At 41.5% G+C, this 26641-nt stretch overlaps 1 long non-coding RNA gene across 2 annotated transcripts in view; it reads right to left on the reverse strand.

Moving 5' to 3' along the window:
- The window catches only part of LOC105493634 (uncharacterized), a 313017-nt gene that overhangs the window by 72471 nt on the left and 213905 nt on the right, over positions 1-26641 (reverse strand). For both annotated transcript variants that reach the window (XR_011611053.1, XR_011611054.1), the window contains one exon: positions 13529-13589. This is a non-coding gene — a long non-coding RNA (uncharacterized lncRNA). The remainder of the gene's footprint in view (positions 1-13528; positions 13590-26641) is intronic.

The following is a 26641-nucleotide window of genomic DNA, read 5'->3' on the forward strand; positions in this document are numbered from 1 at the left end:
ATATATTATAAAACTACAGTAATCAAAACAGAATGGTATTGGCATAAAGACAGCTGTATAAACCAATGGAACAGATTTGCGATCCCAGAAACAAAATCATCAATATTCAGCAAACTGATCTTCAACATTGGTTTCAAGAATACACAATGGAAAAAGAACAGTCTCTTCAACAAATGGTCTGGGGGACACTGTATATGCACATGCAAAAGATAAAATTGTAGCCTTATCTTACACTATAGACAAAAATAAACTCAAAATCGATTAAGACCTGAAACTGGAATGGTGATTCCCAGGGGCTAGGGGAAGGGAAATAGGGAAATGGGCATAAAATTTCAGTTAAATAAGATGAGTAAGTTCTAGAGATCTGTACCTATATAGATCTGTACCTGTACCTTGTACCTATAGTAATTAATACTGTATTGTACACTTAAAAATTTGTTAAGAGGATCGATCTCATATTAAATGTTCTCACTATAATAAAATACTTTTTTTAAAAAAAGGAATTAATGAAAAATCTTCAGTAATGCACAGACTTTAAGCGGAGGCTTGAGAAACAGCTTTGAGGCCAAGCTTCCAGGAGGACTTCCCTGTGGCAGGACCAGCTTGAGAGGAGCACAACTAGTTCATAGCTTGACTCAGCCTGACAGAGAGGTCCCTTCTGCGTCAGGATAGCCACTGGAGCATTGTTGCCCCATGCTTCCATTCCACCACCAGGAGCTCAGTGGCTTGAGGTAGGAACAGAGCTCTACCACGACCTAGGATGAATCAGGCAGTTCCTTCCCAAGACTTTAAAAGATTCTGGGGTCATGGATAGGTCTAGTCAGAGCCTATACATGAATGCAGGAGTCCAATTACCATACACCACGAAGATCAACACTGGAGGCCAAGACCAAAGAAAACAGAGATAGGAAACAAGTCTGGAATATTGGTCCTAAATGATTGGGCTAAGAAGATGAGATCAAAATGGCAGAAGGCCAGGAAGCTGAGGGAGAAGAAGCAATTTTATAGTCATTTGCATAATAACTTGATTAATATTTTTCTCCCCCATTAGATAAAAGTTCTGTAAAGGCAGGGACTATGCTATATCTGTTTGCTCACCATAACATAGCTTCATAATGGAGTACTACATCCTTGGTGTTTATTCAATGTAAAAAGAGTCATATAAAGAGATATTCTATGATTTTTCTAACACTTCCCCTGAGAATATTGTTGCCTAGTTTCCTCATATAAGACACTGTCTGACAAATCTTAAAGTGTACTGCCAGTTGATGATGTTTTATTTCTTGATATTGGTGCTTGTTTCATGGCTGTGTTTGCTTGTGAAAATTCATGGAGTTATAAACTTATGATTTGGGACCATGAGCCAGCAGATCTGACAATGCTAAAGATACTGTGGTGCATATGATGCTGGTTTTAGCCTCTGTCACAACTAGAATAATCCCAGAACCCTCAGTGTCTGGAACCAGGCCATCCTTCTCTGTCAGAGAAGTAGCAGAGTCTGCCAGGCTCCAGGGCCCTAGTGTATTTGGAGTTACACATCATTATGTGGGCATTATCAGATCCACCATGTCAGAAGGGTGAGTGTGGACAGTAGTAATACATCATACCCAATGGAAATGATCAACTCAGGATGGGGCCTGGGCAGTTGTATTAGTCTGTTTTCATGCTGCTAATAAAAACATATCCGAGACTGGGTAATTTATAAAGGAAAGAGATTTAATTGACTCACAATTCAGCTGGGGAGGCCTCAGGAAACTTACAATCATGGTGGAATGGGAAACTAACACGTCCTTCTTCACCTGGCAGCAGGTGAGAGAAGTACAGAGCAAAAGGTGGGGAAAGCTCCTTATAAAACCATCAGATCTCATGAGAACTCACTATCCTGAAAACAACATAGAGATAACTGCCCCCATTATTCAATTACCCCCCCACTGGGTCCCTCCCACAACACATGGGGATTATAGGAACTAAAATTCAAGATGAGATTTGGGTGGGGACACAGCCAAACCATAGCAGCAGTCCAAGAAGCACAAATTAAGAATTTCAAGCGAGTAGATCTGATACAGTTTAGATATTTGTCCCTCCCCATATCTCAGGTTGAAATGTAATCCCCAATGTTGGAGGTGGGGCCTGGTGGGAGGTGTTGGGTCATGGGGCAGATTCCTCCCAGTTTGGTGCTGTCCTTGCAATAGCGAGTGGGCTCTCATGAGATCTGGTGGTTTGAAAGTGTATGGCATCCCCCCACACCAACCTCCTTGCTCCCTCTCTCACCATGTGCCACGCATACTCTTGCTTCACCTTCCTCCCTGAATAAAAGTTCCCTGAAGCCACCCCATAAACTGAGCAGATGCCGGTGCCATGTTTCCTGTATAGCCTGCAGAGTCATGAGCTAATTAAACCTCTTTTCTACATAAATTACCCCTGGTAATCACCAATCCAGTTTCAAGTCTTACCTTTAAGTCTTCAATCGATTTTGAGTTGACATTTGTGTATAGTGTAAGATAAGGCTACAGTTTTATTCTTTTGCATGTATATATACAGTGTCCCTCAGATCATTTGTTGAAGGGACTGTTCTTTCCTCGTTGTGTATTCTTGAAATCCATGCTGAAAATCCATTTACTGAATATTGATGATTTTATTTCTGGGCTCACACATCTGTTCCATTGGTTTATATATCTGTCCTTATGCTCATACCATTCTGTTTTGATGGTGATGTGGTTCATGGTAAAACAGTATCCCATGGGCCGGGCGCGGTGGCTCAAGCCTGTAATCCCAGCACTTTGGGAGGCCGAGACAGGCGGATCACGAGGTCAGGAGATCGAGACCATCCTGGCTGACACGGTGAAACCCCGTCTCTACTAAAAAATACAAAAAAACTAGCCGGGCGAGGTGGCGGGCGCCTGTAGTCCCAGCTACTCGAGAGGCTGAGGCAGGAGAATGGCGTGAACCCGGGAGGCGGAGCTTGCAGTGAGCCAAGATCACGCCACTGCACTCTAGCCTGGGCGGCAGAGCGAGACTCTGTCTCAAAAAAAAAAAAAAAAAAAAAAAAAAACAGTATCCCATGATCACACACCCATTGTTATACACTCTTTGCCAAAAATTAGGTCCATTGGTCTGAACCAATGTTATGCAAGATCCCATGCTGGTAAGTTAGGCATCCTGCAAGTCCTTAGGTGTAGTGCTGGGAGAGCTATGGAGGGCAGGCAGTGTGAACCCATATCCAGAGTAGGTGTTATCAGTTCCATAAGGAGTAATTACTACCCCTTTGTAGGGTAAAAGGGCTATGATGTAATCAACCTGCTCCCAGTGGCTGACTGGTTTCCTCATGTGATGATGCCACGTGAAGAGTTTAGTAGAGTCTCTCCTGCTGACAGTTTGGGCACTCAGCTGTGGCAGTGGCTAGACCAGCCTTGGTAAGAGGGAGTCTATGCTGTTGGGCATAGCCTCCATCCATAAATGGCTCATTTTTCAAGCACTGGGGTGGCTGAGGAGAGAGCCTGCCTGATATCCGCATGACACGTTGCCCTCTTTGCCTTGTTGTTGAGTGCCTCTTCTCTGGTGGGCATTAATGTGAGGCAACACAGACATGCCTGCTTTGTTCTCCCTCCCATTGCTCATCCATGTCTCACCCCCAGAATTCCACGTCTTTTATATTTTAATCTTGCTTCTTCCAGACTCTAATCACCCAAAAAAAGTCGTTTTCTGTGTTCATCCCAACCTCAGATCACTTAACCCTCAACACAAAGTAAACGATCAAATTCACTGCTTGCAACTATGCCCCTTGACAGGATTTTCCTCTGGTACTACCTATGTGGGTCACCTCTGAGTCCAGCTAAACTGTAGTAGCAGTTCACTTTGGGCTAGCACCTACATAATAAGCCCCAATATTTTTGAGGAGATGGTCATAGAGAACCCCCTGTAAGGACATAGGTATGAAGTGAACAGAGGTAGGTGACATAGAAATACGGATCCTGTGTTACGCCATTCTTGCATTGCTATAAAGAAATACCTGAAACTAGGAATGCAACTAGTTCACAACTAGTCCACAGCTAGCCTAGAATAGTGAAATAGCCTATTATAGGCTTAGCTAAGACATTGGCTCTAGGATGGTTACTGGCAGTGTTTGAGTGCTCTTCTCCAAGATGATGTACGTATATGCATAATAGTTTGTGTATGGTGCTGAGTACCCAACAGCTGGAATGCACATGCGACAAAACCAAGAGACGAATGTAAGATTAACCCTTTCTATAATCGCTGCCATAGACCCCCTTAGGGGATTGCTTCCTATATCCACACACTTGGATTCTGCTAGACTAGATGTCCTGGTTGATGGGGTCAGGGGGTGAGATGGGAAGGGACCTTTCCACTAACAGATGTTTAAAGATCCCAAGTTATGACCCCCACCTGTTCTCTTTGGGCTCCTCATACTGGTGGATCAATATGCAAAGTAAAGAATATTGAGGTGAAGGTCGTCAACTCTGGTTACCTTGAGAAGCTAGGATTCTACAACACAACGGAGGCAGAGAACTCAAGAGACTCTTTATGGTGAATCCGTGCCCAGTATTCCATACCCAGCAATAGTAATAAACAGACAATTACAGCATCCAAAGCCCCAAAGTGCCAAAGCAACCTAAGGACTCAGACATCTTGGAGATGGAGGTCTGGGTTGTCCCATCTGGCAAGCAAACTCCCCCAGCTGAACCACTGGCTGAGGGGGAAGATTGACATTGGAGGAGACCCTGTAATACAGCCTTAGCACTTGTTGGAATTAAGCTGGTTCCACTGATTCACCTACATTAAATTATTTGTAGAGATTGTGAACTGGCCACCAATGAATTGGGCTTAGTGGAAGGCTAAGAAATCTGTATGGTGAACAGTGTAAGGGTGTAGACTATTCTCGATTGCCTTTTGTCCATGGTCTTAACCTGCTCTTGTTCTTACCTTTGATTCTAGGCACAGGTATAATAATCAGTTCCAGATAGGCTTTAACCCACTTTTCATTGACAATGCCTTCCCTCAAATAAGCACCACAGGCTTCTTTGAAGGATACCTCAGGAAATACTACTGGCTCCATTCATGCACAATCCAGAAATGAAGAGGAGTTAACACTCCAAGAGGCAACCACTTGACAAATAGGAGTTGTACCTTTTGGATTAATTCTTCTCTCTTTTGTTCTTCAGCTGGACCTATTTTGAGACACAGGGTACACGCTCCTTAGAAGATCCCAGAAGGTTCAAGCACCACGGTAATAACTAGTTTACTAAAATACTCTTGCATTGATTTCCCACCTCTCCTGTTAACTCTCCCCAGCCTCTCACTCCAATTCCCTAGGATCACATCCCCAAATAAACCATCTAAACACAAGCCCTTGTTTCAGGCACTGATTTCTAGAACCATCACGGGTTAGACTACTCCCACAATCACATTCTTGAAAAACTGCCTCTCCTTTATAATTTTACCTCCAATAGTCACACCATCCTTACTCTCTTAATTCCAATATGAGCATTCTTCAGCATCACAGGGACCTCCCATCTTAACATTGTGTCCGGAACTGGTACCTTCCAGTGGGTTCTTGGTCTCGCTAACTTTGAGAATGAAGCCGTGGACCCTCGCGGTGAGTGTTACAGTTCTTAAAGATGGTGTGTTCGGAGTTTTTTCCTTCAGATGTTCGTGGTCTGGCTGACTCCAGGAGTGAAGGTGCAGACCTTTGCAGTGAGTGTTACAGTTCTTAAAGGTGGTGCATCCAGAGTTGTTCATTCCTCACGGGGGTTCGTGGTCTCGCTGACTTCAAGAGTGAAGCTGCAGACCTTCGCGCAGTAAGTGTTACAGCTCTTAAAGGTGGCGGAAAGTGGAAAGTGGCGTCTGGAGTTGTTCGTTCCTCCAGGGTGGGTTGGAAGCCAAAGGTGGCTGGCTTCAGGAGTGAAGCTGCAGTCCTTAGCTGGTGAGTGTTTCGGCTCATAAAGGTAGTGTAGACCCAAAGAGTGAGCAGCAGCAGCAAGATTTAATGTAAAGAGCAAAAGCACAAACCTTCCACAAAGGGGATGCGACCCAGTTGCCGGGGCTGGTTCCGGTGGCCTGCTTTTATTCCCTTATTTGGCCCCACCCACATCCTGCTGATTGGTCCATTTTACAGACTGCTGATTGGTCCGTTTTACAGAGTGTTGATTGGTCCGTTTTGACAGAGTGCTGATTAGTGCATTTACAAACCTTTAGCTAGACAGAGTGCTGATTGGTACATTTACAATCCTTTAGCTAGACAGAAAAGTTCACCAAGTCTCCACCAGATTAACTAGACACAGAGCGCTGATTGGTGCATTTACAATCCTTTAGCTAGACACAGAGCACTGATTGGTGCATTTATAATCCTTTAGCTAGACAGAAAAGTTCTCAAAGTCCCCTCCCGACCCAGAAGGTCAGCTGGCTTCACGTCTCAATGTCACCTCACCTTCTCTCGCTTTGTTTCCCATCCGAGACAGACCCATAACCCCCCACATTAATCATCGAATTATCCATTTCTTGGAAACCCTAACCCCTGGGTCTTTCCTTAAAGCATCGTCACATTGAAAAATCTCGGAGAAAGGCTCTGTGGTTTTTGCTGCGTAGTGCCTATTTACCTTTCCCGTAATGACAGTTCTTCAAATTCTCCTTGGAGCCACTCTTTCTACCACCTAGTCCATGATGCCACAGGTAGAACATGTGATGGGGCTCAAGACTATCAATATGTTGCCACAGAGATAGGTACAGGAATAACTCAAGCCATCAGGCCCAGTCAGAGCAAATGCCAGGACTTTTGCTTGAGTGACCAGGAAGAGTAAGGCGTCTTATTACTGCCTGTTTCAGAATGGAACTAATCCAGAAAAGGCAGATGAGCAAAATCAGTCCTAATGACATCATTTGAACACCTGTACCAAATTTTATTTAGACATCTGGACTCTTGGATGTTTCAGTTCTTTAGCTAATGTATCCCCTATTTAAGCTAAATTGGGTTGGCTTTTCTTTTACTTGCAACCAGTCCTAATTAATTCTCTTCTACCTGTCTTACCATTTAACTTCTCCACTTCTAATATGATTAAATAAAAATCCTGCTCTAAATTCATAGTCCTCTAAATTAATTGCTGTCCTCAACACCACCTCATAATCACTCTTTATAACACACACACACACGGAATGTATGTATCGCATATACACACATACATATAAACATGTATGATTAATTCTTTTCATTAAATTGTTTCACATCCTCTGTTTTCTCTCCTCTTCTATAAATGGCTGTTTACAACTTTCTCTACCCTCTTCAAGCCTCCTTCTCATTCTCTCTTCTTTATATTCAGCAGAAGACTTGCAGGATAACTCACTAACCAAATCAAAGTCATCTTTTTTTTTTAATTCTTCTATTTATAAGGGTTATTAGCAACTAGTAACAACTGCAGTATAATTATTATACTATAAATATAGAATGAAGACTTTTTCTCTTTTGTATTTTAGAAACTCTTTGAACTTTATAACCCAAGACCTGGCACAGCATCTGCTATGTGGTTGATGCTCAGGATATATTTTTTAATGAATAAATGATTCTTTCTTTTATCTAAATATAATCCACCTAGTAAATATATATATATATGGCATATATATCTCATATATATGTGGAATATATATGTATCTCATATATATGTATATATGAACACACATATAAACCTGTATGTGTATACTGTCAGTGGTATTAGTAATTAGTACAGCCATTTTGGAAAACAGTATGGCGCTTTCTCAGAAAACTAAAAATTGAATTATTATATATGATAAAGCAAGGCCACTACTGGATGTATACCCCACCCCAAATTGAAATAGAAGAGATGTCTGTATGCCCATGTTAATTGCAGCATTATTCGCTTCTGTTGGAAACAACCTGTCTATCAACAAGCAAATGGGTTTTTAAAATGGGTTACATATACACAACGCAATACTATTCAGCCTTTAAAAATCAGAAAATTCTGTCATCTGCCATAACACAGATGAACCTAGAGGTCATTATGTTAAGTGAAATGAGCCAGACATAGACAAATACTATATGATCTCACTTATACGTGGAATCTTAAAAAGTTGAACTCACAGAAGTGGAGAGTAGACTGGTGGTTACCAGACACTGGGGGAGGGGAGAGGACCAGGAAAGAAGAGATGTTGGTCAATGGTTACAAAGTTTCAGTAGGACAAGAAGAATAAGTTCTGTGATCTGTTGCACAGCAAGGTGACTATATAGTTAATAATAATATATTGTATATTTCAAAATAGCTAAAAGAGAGGATGTTAAACGTTCTCACCACAAATAAATAATAAATTATTGGATAGATCTGCGAATTCACCTGATTTGATCATTCCACAATGTATACATATATCAAAACATCGCCTTATACCCCATAAAGAGCATTATTTTCCATTAAAAATAAAATAAAACAAAAATATATGCATGTATGCTTTTTTATTAAATTAGCTAAAATCCTTTAATATGTAGATAAGTAAAAAAATACATGTGAAAGCATTTATCTTTTTTCCCGTTCCCATACTACACAGAATATTGATTGCGGAAAGGGTTCTTCTTAATAGAGAGCCTCTCTCTTCATCTCTAGCCCCTTCCTGATGCTTCCTAACCTCTGACTGAGAGTACTCACTAGAGTCAACCCACATTTTAGAATAAAGCTAAATGCAACAGTAAGTAGCCAACAATAAAAATGCACTATGTCTTCTAAATTTGGAGAGCAACAAGAAATATAATAGCTGCTTAGAGTGGAACAGAATCTCAGGATTCATCTATTTCAACTGCACTGACAGAGGAGGAAACTGATACCTAGGGAAGTTAGGTGACTTTCTCAAGGTCAACTGGCATTGTTGGAACTAGAACTCAAGTTCCACCCCAGAGATTTCCTCATGATAGCGCTACTCTCTTCACAATGCCCACTATCCCATCCAGTTATTTTAGGTATAGACAGTTTTCCAAAAGCTCTCCTTATGCATTTGCCCATGCAGGCCCCAGGTCAGGACATGCAGAACTCAGGAAAATAACATTTGTTGTGATCCTATCTATAAAAGTCTCTCATTGTGCTTAACCCAGCTCAGCTTTCCATCTATAGTAATGAAGTGGGTTAAGTTTGAAGTCAATACCACGATCAGAAGGGCCATTGATAAGGATCTTAGGTTATTAACAAAACTCATTTCTTCTGCCCTATCAGCCGATTCCATTGACGCGCCAATCCCAACTCTAAACAATATATCAAAAAGGAAGCTAATCGGCCAATAGCGCAGTCTCTGCAATGAGGTCCAGATATTTTGGAATGCCTATTTAACCAGGAAGCTGAAGTGCCTCAGCATGTATTTTTTAAAAACTAGAGAAGTATGAAGAATCAAAATGTTTATCTGTTCATGACACAATAAGAAACATACACCTTGGAACTAAAAAATAAGTTTTTAAAAAATGTATTTAGAAAAAGGAGGAAACGGCTGGGTGTGGTGGCTCATGCCTGTAATCCCAGCTCTTTGGGAGACCCAGGCAGGTGGATCACGAGGTCAGGAGATCGAGAACATCCTGGCCAATGTGGTGAAACCCTGTCTCTGCTAAAATACAAACAAACAAAAAAATTAGCCAGGCGTGGTGGCACACACCTGTAGTCCCAACTACTCGGGAGGCTGAGGCAGGGGAATTGCTTGAACCCCGGAGGCGGAGGTTGCAGTGAGCTGAGATCATGCCACTGCACTCTAGCCTGGCAACAGAGCGAGAGTCTGGCAAGAAAAGAAAGAAAGAGAGAGAGAGAGAGAGAGAGAGAGAGAGAGAGAGAAAGAAAGAGGAAGAATAAACAAGTAACATGCAAACACCCTTTGGCGATACTATTTCAAGCATATAACCTTATAAAAAGCTTTCAGTTGAACAATATTTATTTAGCACCTACTATGTGCTCTGTGCTAAGTCCTAAGATGAGAAAGATCACTGAGATGGGAACTCTGCCCTCAACGAGCTCCTGCAATGACTATACACAGGTCTCCTGACTCCTAGTTCTCATTAAAGCCAATAGCCACTTCTTCCCCTATTCCCCAAATTCAACTCTTCCTCCTCCCATATTCTGTTATGTTCCCATTTAAGCCTCAACCATTTCTTTTATGTATTATTTGTATTTTTTGAGACACAGTCTCACTCTGTCACCCAAGCTGGAGTGCAGTGGTGTGATCTGTGATCTTGGTTCACTGCAACCTCTGCCTCCTGGGTTTCAGTGATTCTTGTGCCTCAGCCTCCCAAGTAGCTGGGATTACAGGCATATGCCACCATGTGAAATAATCTTAAGCCATAAATAAGAAATGAAATCCTGTCTTTGCAGCAACATGGATGAAACTGGAGGCCACTATTTTAAGTGAAACAACTCAGAAACAGAAAAGTTTTTATTTATTTATTTTATTATTTTATTTATTTATTTATTTATTTATTTATTTATTTATTTAATTTTTTTGGAGAAACAGGGTTTTACCATGTTGGCCAGGCTGGTCTCAAACTCCTGGCTCAAGTGATCTAGCACCTTGGCCTCTGAAAGTGCTGGAATTACAGGCTTGAGCCACCACGCCTGGCCAATCACTTCTTATTTGGGTAATTGCAGTTAGTTTGTATGCCAGGTTGAGGAGCTCTTCACACTTGATTCAAATTTACAAAGGTCATGTGTTCTTGTGCCTAGTATGTTACCTGTGGCATTCTACTTCCTCTCCAGACCTTCTTCCAGTCCTTCACCTAACTTCCTTCTTCAGGTCCTTTGCCTGACTTTCCTCTCTTCATGACTGTCTTCTCTCTAATTTACTGCCCTTCCCCATCAGACTTCCTCCTTCTCATGTCCCTTTTGCTGACTCCATGAACCTAAAGCTAATGGGCTCTTAGGTGACTTGGATTTCTATTTCCATTCCCAACTCCAAATCCTTCCTTTTTTTTTCTTACCCAGCTTTGAAATTACTGCATATTCCATATCTTACAGACTTCTTTTAAAAAATTTTTTATTTGTATAAATGTAAGGGTTACAAGTGTAATTTTGCTACATGAATAGACTACATAGTGGTGAAGTCCAGGCTTTTGGTGTATCCATCATCCGAATAACTAATACACCCTTTAAGTAATGTCTTATCATGCCCCCGCACGCCCCCACTTTTCTGAGTCTCCTTTGTTTATTATTGTGTATCTATGTTCATGTGTATATGTTATTTAACTCTCACTCATAAGTAATAAGATGTGGTATTTTTCTGTTTCTGAGTTGTTTCACTTAAAATAGTGGCCTCCAGCTTCATCCATGTTGCTGCAAAGACAGGATTTCATTTCTTATTTATGGCTTAAGATTATTTCACTGTATATATACACCACATTTTCTTTATCTAATCATCCATTGATGGGCACTTAGGTTGATTTCATATCTCGGCTATTGTAGTAAACATTTGAATTCATGTATCTTTTTGGTGTAATGATTATACCAGACTTCTTTTCTCTTGTTTCCTTCCTACAGTCAGCAGAAGGGAGAAATTGCTCACCACCTGAACCTAAGAAATCCACTCATCTCTTCCCTTTGCAGAACCGATTGGTCCATCCTACCCCTAAAATTAGGCTTGTAACTCAGAGAACACAGGCTCTCCTTTTCATTGTATCATCTGTGGTCCCCCAGCACATACCTCCCTGTGGCTAAAATGGGAATGCAGCCACAAAACAGAATTTCTTAGAATCTACTCACTCACAGTCTTCAAGAAAGCTCAGGCCCTTGAAATTCTTCCCAAATAATTCTGGGAAGGCATAAGCTCATGCTTTGGCTGGCACATGCCTGTCCCCACGTCCCCCCAACTTTTCTCTTCTGCCCTGGATCACCGTAATAATGACTTCCGTTGCTGCAGATGACAAAGGAGCAGCTGTGCTATGGTTCCCGCCAGCCCTGCCAGTGCCTCTGCTAAGGCTGCCAACTGAGCAAGGCTCATCTGGATTCCTCATTCTCTGTCCTTGACCATGGAAGACACTGCTGATGCCAGCAGAAAGAGCTGATTCCATCAATGTCCCCGCTGCATCTGCTGTCAGTCTCCATGCCACACCACACGCACACCACTACAGAGACACTGCTGTCAGCGACAAGGGCACTCTCTCCTATTTCCACTGGCACCAATTCTGCTGACATCTTCAGCTCTCGGTAGCCCATGGAGATTTTAGCAAACCAATCTTTCATTGGTTTTTCTCTGTTTTTTACCAGAGCTACCTGAACCCAGGACTCAGATATGAATCCAGAGTTGCTGAATCATTGGACAGCTGAGTGATAAACCCCTGGGCTGCATTTAGCATCACTCTTCCCCTCCTGTACTCACCCAGAATGTTCTTGAGTTAAGCCCTTGCTTCTCAGCCCTCCCTTCGTTAGAATGAGTTCTCTTCTCATGTAAACAGACCTCTGGCAGGCTTACCCTGCCAGTTCTCCCATTATGCCAAAAAATCCACTAAAGAGTACAGGAGAAAACCTAGGCAAAAACGAGTGACCAAAAATGGGGACATCTGCCCAGAAAAAGAAACCTCTTGACAATACCCTTTAGATATATATGGCCTAACACAGTGGTTCTCAATCGATGAGCTGCCATTAAGAAAATAAATCAGAAAATTTACTAAAGAGAATCCTGTTTATTTGTCCAGCCATTTGTTTCTTCTGAATGAGAGCTTTTTCTCTTAATTATAGTTCTTAGTGACTGTCAGTAATGGACAGTTTATTTATTGCACAATCTCTTAGAATTCAATTCTCTCATGACTGTAAACAGCTAGTATTTCCACAGAATCAAGTTCTCAATGTTTCTCAGGGCCTTATTTAGAGTTAGTGACTGGGTTTCACAACAGTAACACAAGCTCAAGTCTACAAACTACTGCCTCATGCGCATTCCCTCAAGTAGACATTTGCAGGAGGGACAAACCCCAGTGTAATTGCGCAGACTGTTAAGAGTGCTGTGATTCTTCCAAGGTGCCTACCCACAGGACTCATTCAAATACTACAGTCTCTTTTTCCTAGGAAAATTGAATTTTCCCTAAACATTTTCTCATAAGCTAGATTTCTTTCTTTTGAGGATCCCTGTTGCTTATATAAACCATCTCCACTTTTCTCTCGTCAAGCTGTGGTAAAGCAGAAGATGTCTGTTTCTAATTGTTTTCTTACTCTTGGCTCTGAACTTCACACGCTTTTAGCTGATGCACTTCCTGAAATCACTTCTTTCCCGGGGAGTGTAGCCTTGCTAATGCAAACCATGGTCAGCCCCTTGGGCAGGTTTTATCTGCACAGGAATGTCTTGATCAGAGATTGCTGTTCTTATATCCTGCTTGTGTGACCATGGGCATTATTTGATTTGATTCTATTAGATCAAGTTCATGGTAGACTGTCTTTTCTTTCTATGCTACACTGATTTGGTTATGCTTTTTACATGCCAGTGGTTCTCAACACCGCCACACTTCACCTTTTCTCTAAGAACATCCTTTCAGTAATTTATCATAAAACTGCCCACTGACCTGAGCTTGGGTATCTTCAGTCAGCTTTGTCTTGATCACAATTGTTGCTCTAGTCTGCGGGCTTCCAGATCAGGAGAAGAAAGAGGAAGGGAGAAAAAGCACACAATGAGGAATTAGGAGTCTTGTGTAAATATTGTTTACAAAGAAGCATCTAGAGTACATGCTATTTTCTTCATAAAAAAGTATTTGAATGTACTATGTAACAGAACTCATGGAGTTTTATGTTTCAAACACTTATCTACTTGTATGTCTTTGAGCAGGCTCTTAATTTCTCTGTGTTTCAACTCCCTTCTGCATAAAGTCAGAACAATCCTGTCTGCCCTGTCATCTCCTAGAAGTCAGGATCCTGTGAGATAATCCCATGAGTTGATTTTAAAATATATAAGGCATTACTCACCTGTAATTTGATAATATTGTCACTAGAAGAATAGAACTAACATGTCTAGAGAAAGAAGTCATTTTCTTACTAAATGAGTTCCCTTAACTCTCAGGATTGGCCTTCTGATAAGCAGCGTGTTAATCTGTTTTGTGTTGCTATAAAGGAATACCTGAGATTGGGCACTTTATAAAGAAAAGAGGTTTATTTGGCTTGCAGTTCTGTAGGCTAAACAAACATGGCATCAGCATCTGCTTGGCTTCTGGTGAGGGACTCAGGAAGCTTTTCCTCAAGGCAGAAGGTGAAGTGGGAGTAAGTGTGTCACACGGTGAGAAGGGGACCAAGAGAGAGGATGAGGTGCCAGCTCCCTTTAAACAACCAGCTCTCACATGAACTCACAGAGTGAGAATCCCTCATTACCACAAGGATGACACCAAGCCATTCATGAGGGGTCCACACCCATGACCCGAACACTGCCCACCAGGCCCTGCCTCTAACACTGGGATCACATTGCAACATGAGGTTTGGAGGGGACAAACATCCAAACTATATCCAACAGAATAGACAGTTTCTGTGTGGTGAAATTCCAAGAGATTTGGAAAACATCCTTGACCCAAAAGATGACATTGCCACCTGCTCACTGATATTTAAAATACAATCAATCACCAAAGATACATTTAATGGTTAGTGACTAAAACCTCATGAAGGAAAAACACACTGACATAGATTTATTCAAGTGTATGGCAAAAATTAAGAACTGGTTCTAGAACCCATCCTAGGAGCAGATTTGGATGTTACGGAGTCAGGCAATGCTTGCTTGGTATTCATGTCTCATAAAGCGTGTGAAGTTTGGCTTCCTCCAGACAGTTTCTCCCTCTTGGCTCATCAGTTCATTTCAAAATGGCATTAAAAGATGGTAAAATAGCAATCACTTCCCAGAATCACAGTTGATGATTGACCACAATGGGTATCCCACCCCCATATTGGGGACTGCTGGTCGAGTCTGTAGGTCCACAGACTGGGCTGGGATATTCAAAACCCTCTTACCAAAGCCAGGCTGAACCACAGTATGTCAAAAAAGAAAGGACATTTTAGAGACTAATCAAGGAATCAGTAACTTAGATAGCCACAGAGGACTGGTGGGTAGCATGAATGTGCGAATGAGGATGGTATGAGATAATAGGGAGTGGTAGGGTCTGTGGTAAACTAAAGAAGGAACACATGTGCACCATAGATATTTAAATTCAAATCTAATTGAAAGTTGTGTTGATCAAATCAAATATGTCCACAATCACATTTGGCCACCAGGCTGCCAGCGTGTGACTTCTGATCCAGCCCCACTTCATTATAAAGGCAACCTGTGGGTACTACTGCAGTTACAGGACCCCACATTACAATGTCTCAGCTTGATGGTTAAACTTCAAACTTCCCCTGTCCAGATGAACCTCAGTTGTTCCTGGATGCATCACAACTTTGTGATTCAGACACCATGTGCTTCTTGTCTGCTCTTTCCCATCCTCTCCTGCTCTATCTCCTCTTGGGCTGCTAATCTTAAAGCTGTGCGAAGAGCCTCATTGTATCGAATACCAATGATGCCTTTGCAGAAACATCTATATCTATTCCAAGGGTGCTACCCCAGCACCCTCAACACACCACTTTCAGTCTGCACAGAGGGGAGAATCACTCTCTGTTTGATTCAGTGCTACACTTTGCAACCTGGGCCCCAAAGTCACACTGGGTAAGCCCAGAATTGCAGAAGGCTCCTTTGGAAAGCAGTCCCTATGACTTCTTTTCTCTGTGCTCATCTCTCCTACATAACTGTAAGATAAACACACAAACACCATCCATCTCTGTCAGAATGAGCCACAGGGCAGGCACGGTGCACAGACCGCCAAGAAACACTTTTTCCCCACCCATTCCACCACTAAATAAACAAAAGCAAATCTGCAAAATTGTTGCTTTGACTAAAACATTCCCAGGAGTTTACACTAACCAAAAGAACGCACCTTCTCTGTTTAAAGCCTCATCATGAAGAAAACTGTGATCAGTGCAATAAGTTGGGACTTGGCTTATATTTGTGCAGCTAAAGGGCCTATTCAGTTGATTCTGCAAGAGCAAGGGTGTCCCCAAGAAGTACTGAATCTCACTTTTAGCAAGACAGACAACTTCTGGCAATTTTTTTTTTTTTTTTTTTTTTTTTTTGAGACAGAGTCTCGCTCTGTCACCCAGGCTGGAGCACGATCTCGGCTCACTGCAACATCTGCCTCCCAGGTTCATGTCGTTCTCCTGCCTCAGCCTCCCGAGTAGCTAGGACTACAGGCACCTGCCACCATGCCTGGCTGATTTTTTTGTATTTTTAGTAGAAATGGGGTTTCACCGTGTTAACCAGGATGATCTTAATCTCCTGACCTCGTGATCTGCCCGCCTCAGCCTCCCAAAGAGCTGGGATTACAGGCGTGAGCCACCACGCCCGCCCTGCAACTTTTAACTTCAATGTTTTAGCTTCTACCCATAGTACCTTAAAAAAATTGTGGGGTTGACTTTTATTCAGTGTATCGTGATACGTGGTCATGCATCATGTAAGGTTGAGACCACATTCTGACAAATGCATCCAGAGGCGATTTTTGTCATTGTGTGAACCACATAGAATGTACTTACCCAAACCTAGGTGGATTAGCCTGCTACACACTCTAGGCACTACGGTATAGCCTGTTGCTCCTAGGCTGCAAACCTGTAGAGTGTCACTGCTGAATACTGTAGGTAATTGTAACACAATGGTGAGTGTTTGTGTATCTAAACATATCTAAACATAGAAAAGGTACAGTAAAATATATGATACCATAAACTTATGAGACCACTGTCATCTATGCAGTCTGTCATCAACTGAAACATCATTTTGCAGTGCATGACTATATATTCATAAAGATTTTGAGACTTCAAGAGGAGATGTGTCTACAAATGATGCCATCGAGAGTGAAAAGACAATCTACAAAATTGGAGAAAATATTTGCAAATTATATATCTGATAAGTGATTTGTATCTAGAATATATAAAGAACTCTTACAACTCAAAGATAAAAAGATAAATTATCCAAGTTAAAAATGGACAAAGGTTCTAAATTTCTCCAAAGAACATGTGCAAATGGCCAATAAACACATGAAAAGATGTTCAGTGTCATTAATTATCAGGGAAATGCAAATTAGAACCATAGTGAGATACTACTTTATACCCACAAGGAGAGCTATAATCAAAAGGAGAGAAAATAACAAGTATTGTCGAGGATGTGGAAAAACTAGTGCCCTCAAACCCTACTGGTAGAAATGCCAAATGGTGCAGCTGCTTTTGTAAACAGTTTTACACTTCCTTGAAATGTTAAACATAGAGTTACCATATGATCCAGATATGTACCCAAGAGAGTTGGAAACATATGAACACACAAAACTTGCTCATGAGTGTTCATAGAAGCATTATTCACATTAGTCACAAAGTGGAAACAACCCAAATGTCTATCAGCTCATGAATGGCTAAATAAATGTTATTTATTTATTTACTTTTGAGATGGAGTCTCACTCTGTTGCCCAGGCTGGAGTGCAGTGGCGTGACCTCAGCTCACTGCAACCTCCACCTCCCAAATTCAAGCGATTATCCTGCCTCCACCTCCCGAGTAGCTGGGACTACAGGCGCCCGCCACCACACCCGGTTAATTTTTTGTATTTTTAGAAGAGACAGGATTTCACCGCATTAGCCAGGATGGTCTCTATCTCCTGACCTCCTGATCCACCTGCCTCAGCCTCCCAAAGTGCTGAGATTACAGGTGTGAGCCACCGCGCTCGGCCAAAATTTCTATATATTTATATAACGAAATATAATTCAGCAATAAAGAGGACTGAAGTGCTGATCCATGCTACAACGCGGACTAACTGTGAAGAAAGTTTGCTAAGTGAACAAGCCAGTCACTAAAGACCGCGTGTTGTATGATCCACTTACATCAAATTTCTAGAATAGGCAAATCCATATTGACAGAAGGCAGATTCATAGTCACCTAGGACTTGAGGGAGGTGTATGAGAGGAATAAGGAGTGACTGCTAGTGGGTGTGAGACGTCAGACTGATGGTTGACCAACTCTGTACACTTTAACTGGGTGAATTATATGATATGTGAATTCTGTCTCAAAAAGCTGTTATAACACATATTTTTAAAAGAGGGACTGTGGCATGTGAGAAATTCAAAGCCACAGGGCAGAGGCATAACAAAGCTGGCTCTTCTCAATTTCCAATTGTAAATCTGCAGTAAAATTTCTTGAGATATACATATGGATACAGGTACAAAAGTAGACACAGGTTTTTTAAATATTTTAAATTACTATGACTACTATAACTTTCTATATTGAAGTAGTTGGCTCACAAGAAGTTGCAGAAATAGTACAAGAGTCTTCCCCTATACCTTTCTCCTAGCCCCCTACCATGATGATACCTTATATATCCACAGTGCCTTATACATACAGACACAGGTTTTTCAATCACTTCTGAGAGTTCTTCTCCCGTTTTTTTGTAAGACATTTATTTGTGGTTAAGAGTCTCCCATCTGTTTTGTCCCTGTCTCCAAATTTGCCAAAATAGGACAAAACCTCCTTCACCACCAGTACCGTAAACTGAACACTGCTTGAAATCCCTGAGTTTGTCTCTGATGCCCATAAAAGGTACATTTTGCAACCACACACTCATCCTCCTTTGGAATAGCCTTCAGAGAGGCACATGTGGTCAGGTGCACCACAATCTGCATGGCACAGCCTCAGGCTGAGGAGCCCATGCAGGAGAAGGCTCTCTGGGCCTAAAACTGACATCTGAGCTGGGCTCACAAGCTTTAAGAAGCAGGGGGAGAGAGAACAAGTGTGAATGGGGGTGTGAAAAACTTCCCTTGAACATTCATGCTGAAGGTAGAAAGTGAGAAGCGAAGCTGCTGAAATGTCAAGTGAGGAAATAGTAAGTCAACAGCAATGGATGGGCCATGGCAGACAAACCAGATCTTGGGAGCAAATGGGGACAAAATGCAGCCCTCAAATGGCTGAATGCAAATGTGAGAAAATAAAAAGGCACTGGCTCAGTGTCACGGGTAACATTCAGCCAATTCTAACTGCAAAGCAAAATGCACAAAATGCAAGGAAACATTGAGTCACGGAGGTTGATTTGAATAGGAGAGTACAAAATATGAGTGACTCCCTCAAGGGACATTTGCAGGGTTCTCTTGCCAGGCTCTCCTGTGGTCATGGTCCCTCCATCATTCCACAGATGCTTTTAAAGTTAAGCTAAAATTTAAGCAATTTTGCACATTCAAGCCTCAGGCCAGGCTTTCAAATCAAAGTGACATGTGCCTCCATCTATTCCAGCTGTATTATCTTGAGCCAGTTACTCCTGCTGGGAGCCTCAGTTTCCTCGTCTGTAAAAATGAGAATGCAAGTATTAATAGCACCTATCTCACAAAGGGATTATGAAGCTATATGACAATTAGCATAGAGAGCACTCAGCCGTAGTACTAGCAAAAATAAGTGCCTGCTATATAGTGGCTATAATTAATATGTGAGCATTGCTTTCCAGCCAAGAACCAAATCCCAGTATGGCCTTCAAAGATCTCAGTTCCTCCAGCTGAGAATGCCCAACGTCACCCCTGAGTCTCCCCAAGTGCTCCCTTACTGTGTCACTGTGACAAGAAGAGTAAGCTAGGCCTAACAGCTTTCATCTCTACACTGGTCTGTTTCCATCCATTTTTGGGCTATGAAAGACAGAACAAGAGTCTTCAAAAGCATTGCAAATTTAATTTCAATAACCACCTAGATGAAGGCTTCTGGAAACCAGAAAGAGTAGAGATTTCTTCCCCCATGTCCATCCCTGTCTGCCACCTCAGAAGTACAACTAGGGAAGAGCAGGAAGTACTTAAATTAGAAGTCACCCCAGTATCCTATTTAAGCAGTTCCTGCTCTGGGAAGTGCAGAGATTTCACCTTCAAATGAAAAGAGCACAGGACTTGAGTTTTAGTTGTGGTGCCCCACATTCCTCTCCACTACGACCTCATTGCTCTGTTCCCTTTAAGAGAAACAAACATATTCCTCAATTCCATGTAGATGAAATATCCAGAATAGTTAAATCCATAGAGACGGAAGTAGATTGGTGGTTGCCAAGGGGCCAGGGGAGTGGGGATTGGGGGAAAATGGCTTAATGGTATATGAGGTTTTATTCTGGAGTGACTGAAATGTTTGGGGACTAACTGGAGACGTCTACACAACATTGTAAATGTACCAAGTGCCACTGAATTGTTCACTCTAAAATGGTTAATTGTATCTTACATAAATTTCATCTTAATAAGTTATTTTCCAAAATCTCCTGAAAAGACTTGTCTCTACTTCCTGTTCTAATTGTTCATCTCTCACTTTCTATGGATCTTCTGCAAATCCAGCTTTCCCCTCCACCATTCCACCGAAACTACTATTGTTAAGGTCCTCATGACCTTCAGGATGCTAAATCTCATGGTACCTTGTAGCCATATGGAGTTTCAAGGGAGCCTGAAAAGTGTGGTCTATTTTAGGCAGCCACATCTCAACTAAAATAAATAAACAATAAGGAATAACTAGTTTGACCCCACCATTATTCAAGGAGTTGGCTCAGGCCTGGGACACATGATTTGGAAGCCATTTCTTGAAGTGCTCAGGAAAGTGTCACAAGGACAGCCCTGAGGTTAGGCAGGTAAACTGGGGCCACCCCACACCCTAGAAGTCTCTGTCTCTGGGCTTCAGTGATCTCATCTGAAAAATCGAGAGTATCATGCAAATCTGAAAGTGGAGAAATCAACCAATTATTTTGGAGTAGATTTTCAAAAGGCAATATTTTTTTAAAAAGCAGGGTGAACACTCCTGCTAGTCAGCCCCAGAGTTCAAATAAAGAAGTTCCACAAGGTAGTAATGCATATATTTGGAATTGTATATTGCAGAGTCTCTTAGATATATGGTTTTCTAGGAATGCATTTGTCATGTTTAGCATTCTAGCTTCTTTCTGAGATTGGAGATAAGTCTCTGAAAATACTGGTCTAATAAGGAAGAAGCACTAAGCAAGAGGCTCCAGATAGAGAGTGGCTCCAAGTTGGGGCGGACAGAGGTTTTGATTAGTTTGTGATTTATCACATGTTTAATTTTCAAAACAAATTAAAATATTTTCCCTCCATTTCATGCCCCAAAGCCTTGGGACTGCTTATGGCAGTCTCTCTTGGCAGCTGGAGCAGTTTGGAAGAAACAAGTGACTTCTCATAAGAGTGAGTACAGGAATGCAAGATGATATCAACAGCATGTGATCAGACCACTTGGCTCCCATATGCAACCCCAGTAAATGAATTTGGTCAGAGGACCCATAAATACAATGTATAAGACAGGGGTCAGGACTGTTGCTACTTGCCCTTTCGGAGTGGGTCTCATTGATTGTTACCAATCCAACTCAAGCAAGTGACAGCCAGGAATCCTTTATCCAAATGACAGACCTTTAGCTATAATATTTTGTCATAATTGTGTGGCTTGTGTTTTATCAGACAAGAAATCAATTTTGTACATCGAATTTAATTCAAATTAAGGAAAAGAAACTCTACAAATATATGTGGGGAAACACTTTTTTTTCAATTTTATCTGCCTAGAAGTAGAATTATTTTTAAAACACTTCCAAGCAAAAATAAATTAAGACCTTACACCTACCACAAAAATTAACTCAAAATGGATCATAGCCCTAAATGTAAAACATAAAATTATAAAACTCCCACATAGGAGAAAGCCAAGGTCACGTAGGTAACCTTGGGTATGGTGATGACTTCTCAGATACATAACAAATGGCATAAGCCGTAAAAGAAATAATAAGCTAGACTTTATTAAAACTAAAAACTTCTGCTCTGCAAAAGACCATGTCAAGAGAATGAGAAGACAAGCCACAGCCTAGGAGAAAATATTCGCAAAAAAAATACCTGATGAAGGACTTTTATTCCAAACACGAAAAAACTCTTAAAACTCAACAATAAGAAAACAAACAACCCAATTAAAAACTGAGCCAAAGATCTTAACAAATACCTCACCAAACAAGATACACAGGTGGCAAATAAGCATATGAGAAGATATTCAACATTGTATGTCATCAGGGTAATACAAATTAAACCAACAAAGAGATCCCACACACACCTACTAGAATGGCCAAAATCCAGAACACTGACAATGCCAAATGCTGCCAAGGATGTAGAGCAACAGGAACTCTCATTCATTGCTGACAGGAATGAAAAACCGTATAGCCACTGTGGAAGACAGCTTGGTGGTTTCTTACAAAACTAAACATACTCCTACCATACAATTCAGCAATCATGCCCCTTGCTATTTACCCAAAGGAGTTAAGAACTTATGTCCATACAAACACCTGCACACAGATGTTTATAGCAGCTTTATTTATAATTTCTCTAACTGGAAGTAACCAAGATGTCTTTCAATAGTCAAATGAGTAAATAAACTATGGTATATCCAGACAATGGCATATTATTCAGGGCTAAAATGAAATTAGTATCTAGCCATGAAAGACATGGAGGACTCTCAAAAGCATATTAGTAAGTAAAAGAAGCCAACCTGAAAAGGTTACATAGAGTGTAATCCCAAATATATGTTCTAGAAATGGTAAAACTTTTTTTTTACTTTTATAGAGGTATTAAAAAGATGAGCAGTTGCCAGCAGTTAATGGAGAGAGCAGGATGAATAGGCAGAGATCAGGAAAGTTTTAGAGCAGTGAAAATACTCCAAATGATACTATAATAGTGCATACATGTTATTAGACATCTGTCCAAACCCATAGAATGTATAACACCAAGAGTGAATCCTAATATAAACTATAGACTTGGGTAATTATGAGCGTCAGTGTAGCTTCATCAATTGCAATAAATGTACTGCTTTGGTTGGGGATGTTAATAATGGGAGAGGCTGTGCATGTGTGGGACCAGGAGATATATGGGAAATCTCTGTGCCTTCTTTCCAATTTTGCTGTGAACCTGAAACTGCTCTAAAACAGTGAAGTCTTTTAAAAAATGCACATATGCACACAAGTAAAATAAAATAGGGAGTAGTTTGACCCCACCATTATTCAGGGAGTTGGCACAGGCTTGGGACACATGATTTGGAAGCCATTTCTTGAAGTGCTCAGGAAAGTGTCACACGGACAGCCTCGATGTTAGGCAGGTAAACTGGGGCCACCCCACACCCTAGGAGTCTCTGTCTCTGGGCTTCAGTGATCTCATCTGAAAAATCGAGAGTACCATGCAAATCTGAAAGTGGAGAAATCAACCAATTATTTTGTAAAGTCTATTCAAAGGCTTACATTTGTGACTATATGATATTCTATCCATGAAATGCCCTTCAACAAACTGAGGGAAAGAAAGGGGATTATATCTGTGTCTTGCAAGAGTCAGTGGCATAGTTTTTGGTGAGGGCTGCCTGAGTGTGAATCTTGGCTCAGCCATTCAGTGGATGTGTGACATGGGCAGGGAGGTCAGTTGCCCTTCTCTGCACCTTGGCTTTATCATCTTTACACCTCACAGGGTTGTAGTAAAGATCAAATGAGTTCGCACATATAAAGCATTAGAATAGCATGTGGCACATAGTAACCTCTTAGTCAATGTTAGCTATTACTATTCTTTTTTCATACACATTGGTGTACAAAGATAGACCCTCCACCCTAGTAAACATACTCAAGGTGGGACAGAGGAAGGACCAGCCAGAATAGTGTTATCTGGACTGTAAGAGTGAACTTAGGTTACACCCAAGTATTTAGATGAGTAATAATGAGTATTTGACTCCTATGATGTACAGACATCCCACTGGGCACTTTATATGCATTATCTTTGATGTTGTTAATAATCTTTCAAGGTAGATAGCAAGGCATTATTATTCTGCTCATTTTGCAGATGAGGAAAATGAAGTTAGAATAAGTGTCCAAATCCACAGGGTAAGTGGCAACACAGCAATTCAAACCCAAGCCCATCTAAATTCTCAAACATGCTGCCTCCAGAGTAACCATGGCCACTCTTTGAATGCTCACTTTGGGTCAGGTATGTTGTGGGCCACTTGGCTTTATGCAATGTCTCTAGACTTTGTCGTCCTAGAGAATGGGCATTATTATCTCCACTTATTTTCTCAAAGATCTGCACCAAGCCTCCTATTTTCCTTGCATAGTGCTTACCAGCAACAGTGAGGTGGGAAGCATCTGAAATGTTTCAAAGTAGGAGTTGAGATGACATTGCTGACAACACTCGGATATATTTATTTCCAACCATGCCAGCTGGCACTCTGGCACTTCATATTAAATAATGAGCCTCATTCAAGCTGGAGGGATGACTCATTGCCTGTCAGTACTAACTAGTGAGACTTGCTGACTACAGCCTAAATCCAGGGACCCTCTTTCATTAGTGGTGGGGATGCCTACCCTCACCTCCCAGCATGAACTAAGGGTTTAGCATCCTCATTCCCACTTCCAACCATTACCCTACTCCCGCTTGACTTGAGAAGCCAATGCAAGGGACAGAAAGTTGAGCCTAATTACCCCAGTGGCCTGTCACAGCACAACAGATCATGAAATCTTTACTCAGGGGTGAGTGTCCAGGCTTGCATATTTATTTTTAATTATAGCATCTCACAAAGTCAAGAGAAGTTGGAATTTGCCTTGTTGTGACATTTAGGAATCCCCAACTCAGTTGTAGTTTGCTTATTTTGGGTGAGTACTCTCATCAGGCATGCTGTCTGCAGGGGCTGACCATTTGTGGTCATCTCACGTCCTGTGTTTGCTTGGCTGCAGCAAGAAGCAGCCTGGTGCAACCGCTGGTCATTTGTATCTGTTTGAAAGATTCAACAGGAGAGGGTGGCTTGCAGAAAACAAGCTTATGAGATGAGGGTGCATGGCTGAGCTCTGCAATCATTATTTTCTTGCAAACTTGTGTGGTTCCTTTACTTCTCTGGTCCTCATTTTTCAAATGTGGATTTTAAATTATGGCTAAAACAGGTGATTTCTAATCATTTTGAGAATAATTTAAATTAGAAGCATCCACACCTAAGCCTTGCCAAAGGGATGCTATTCTGTTCAAAATCCTGCAAAGTAAAGTATTTCCCAGCTTCTCCCTTTCTGTCTTCCCATGGTAAGCCATTTCTGGAGTTAGCAAGCCTTGTCATAAGCAAGGTGCTTTCTTAAACGTTCTCCAATTAGCACTCTTTCTACAGCATTATTTATAATCTTTAGAAAGGCCAATCCTGTTATTTGGTTGCCTCTCTGAGTCTTCTTACAGTCTAAAGTCTCTCTAATTTAGCCTTCTTACCAGAATTTGGGAGTCAGCCTTGTTATTCATAAGTATTCTCTTTGGCCCAGAAGATTCTTAAGCCGCATTCTCCCAAAAGAGGTGGCCTTGTGCTGCAGTTCAATGGAACATTTCTCAAAAAGTGTTCTATAGAACACGGTTTACCAGGGATGTAAAGTAAGTGCTCCAAGAAAGGGCTCTGGAATCAAACACATTTTGGAAATTCTGGGCTGAACAGAGTTGAATAAGCATCTTATCATAGGAAGCTGGGGTCTCTCTTCCTTGCCTGTTAGAACTGGGACTGTGGAATTAGGAAACTGGAGCCGAATTATCCTATCCTGGAACAGTTACCTGAACCTTCCAGACAGGAGAAGAAAGTGAGAGAAATACCTTTCACTCCTCCCAGGCTAAACCCCACCTCTGTTACAGGGGACGTCGTAGAGGAATGAACAAAGTCAAGGTCTTGGAAAGGACACAGGCCACCAATGCTCACCTCCCAGATCTGCATGTTCTACTTGTGTGATATTAGGCATATTCTCTCTCCAAGCTCTATATCCTTAATGAAGGAATAGGTATAAAAATACCTGCCGTGCAGGTTTGTTGTGAAAAGTAACTGAGAAAATACAAATAAAAGGCTTGCAGTTACTCAGACAATTTCAAATACTGTCAGAAACGAAATCCAATTCCCTTGAATACCAAACAAGCAACCTATCCCTATTTGGAGATGGGGTAGGGGACACTCCTGTCCCTTCTAACTGAGGACCCCTGTCCCTTCTTCCTACTTAGAAATGGTATTGTCCAGACTGCAAGACAGACATGCCTGCTCAAGATATGCCAAGCCTGACTTTGAACAGCATTGACAGCCAATCCCTGCCACAGGCAAGAGATTCTGTGGAGAAGCAGCTTGTCAGCAATTTGAAAACCCATGGAGACACAGGAAATGGAAGATTGCAGTGTCCTCTGGAGAGTGAACAGAGAAGCACCCCATTCCTGATGTCGGCAGGAAGCCCTGCAGGGCCATTCTGACTACTGGAGACATGGGGTGTCCTCAGGAGACAAATCAATGTTCATTTGCCACCTCCAGTCTCTAAACAAGATGACAATTACTAGCCCTTAGGCATGTTTCGCTTGGCCCACACGGTGGTTTTAAAAAGTCAAGTTAGTTGTCAAGATTTAAAAATTCAGAGAGTTCACATAAAAATTCAGGTTTATAGCTTCTTTTCTTTTTTAAATCTAAATATTCCTGCATCATAGAAATTGACCAGGTTAGAGTAGATGCAGTCCTCTTTAGAGGATGGTAGCAACTCTATTCTCCAGTAACCATCTTTCCCTGTTTTATTATAACTTGCCTTCTTGACTTACTGTGTTACTCAATGACACTTCCAGGCATCTGA

This window comes from Macaca nemestrina, chromosome 12 (assembly GCF_043159975.1).
Source record: "Macaca nemestrina isolate mMacNem1 chromosome 12, mMacNem.hap1, whole genome shotgun sequence".
NCBI classification, from domain to species: Eukaryota; Metazoa; Chordata; class Mammalia; order Primates; family Cercopithecidae; genus Macaca; species Macaca nemestrina.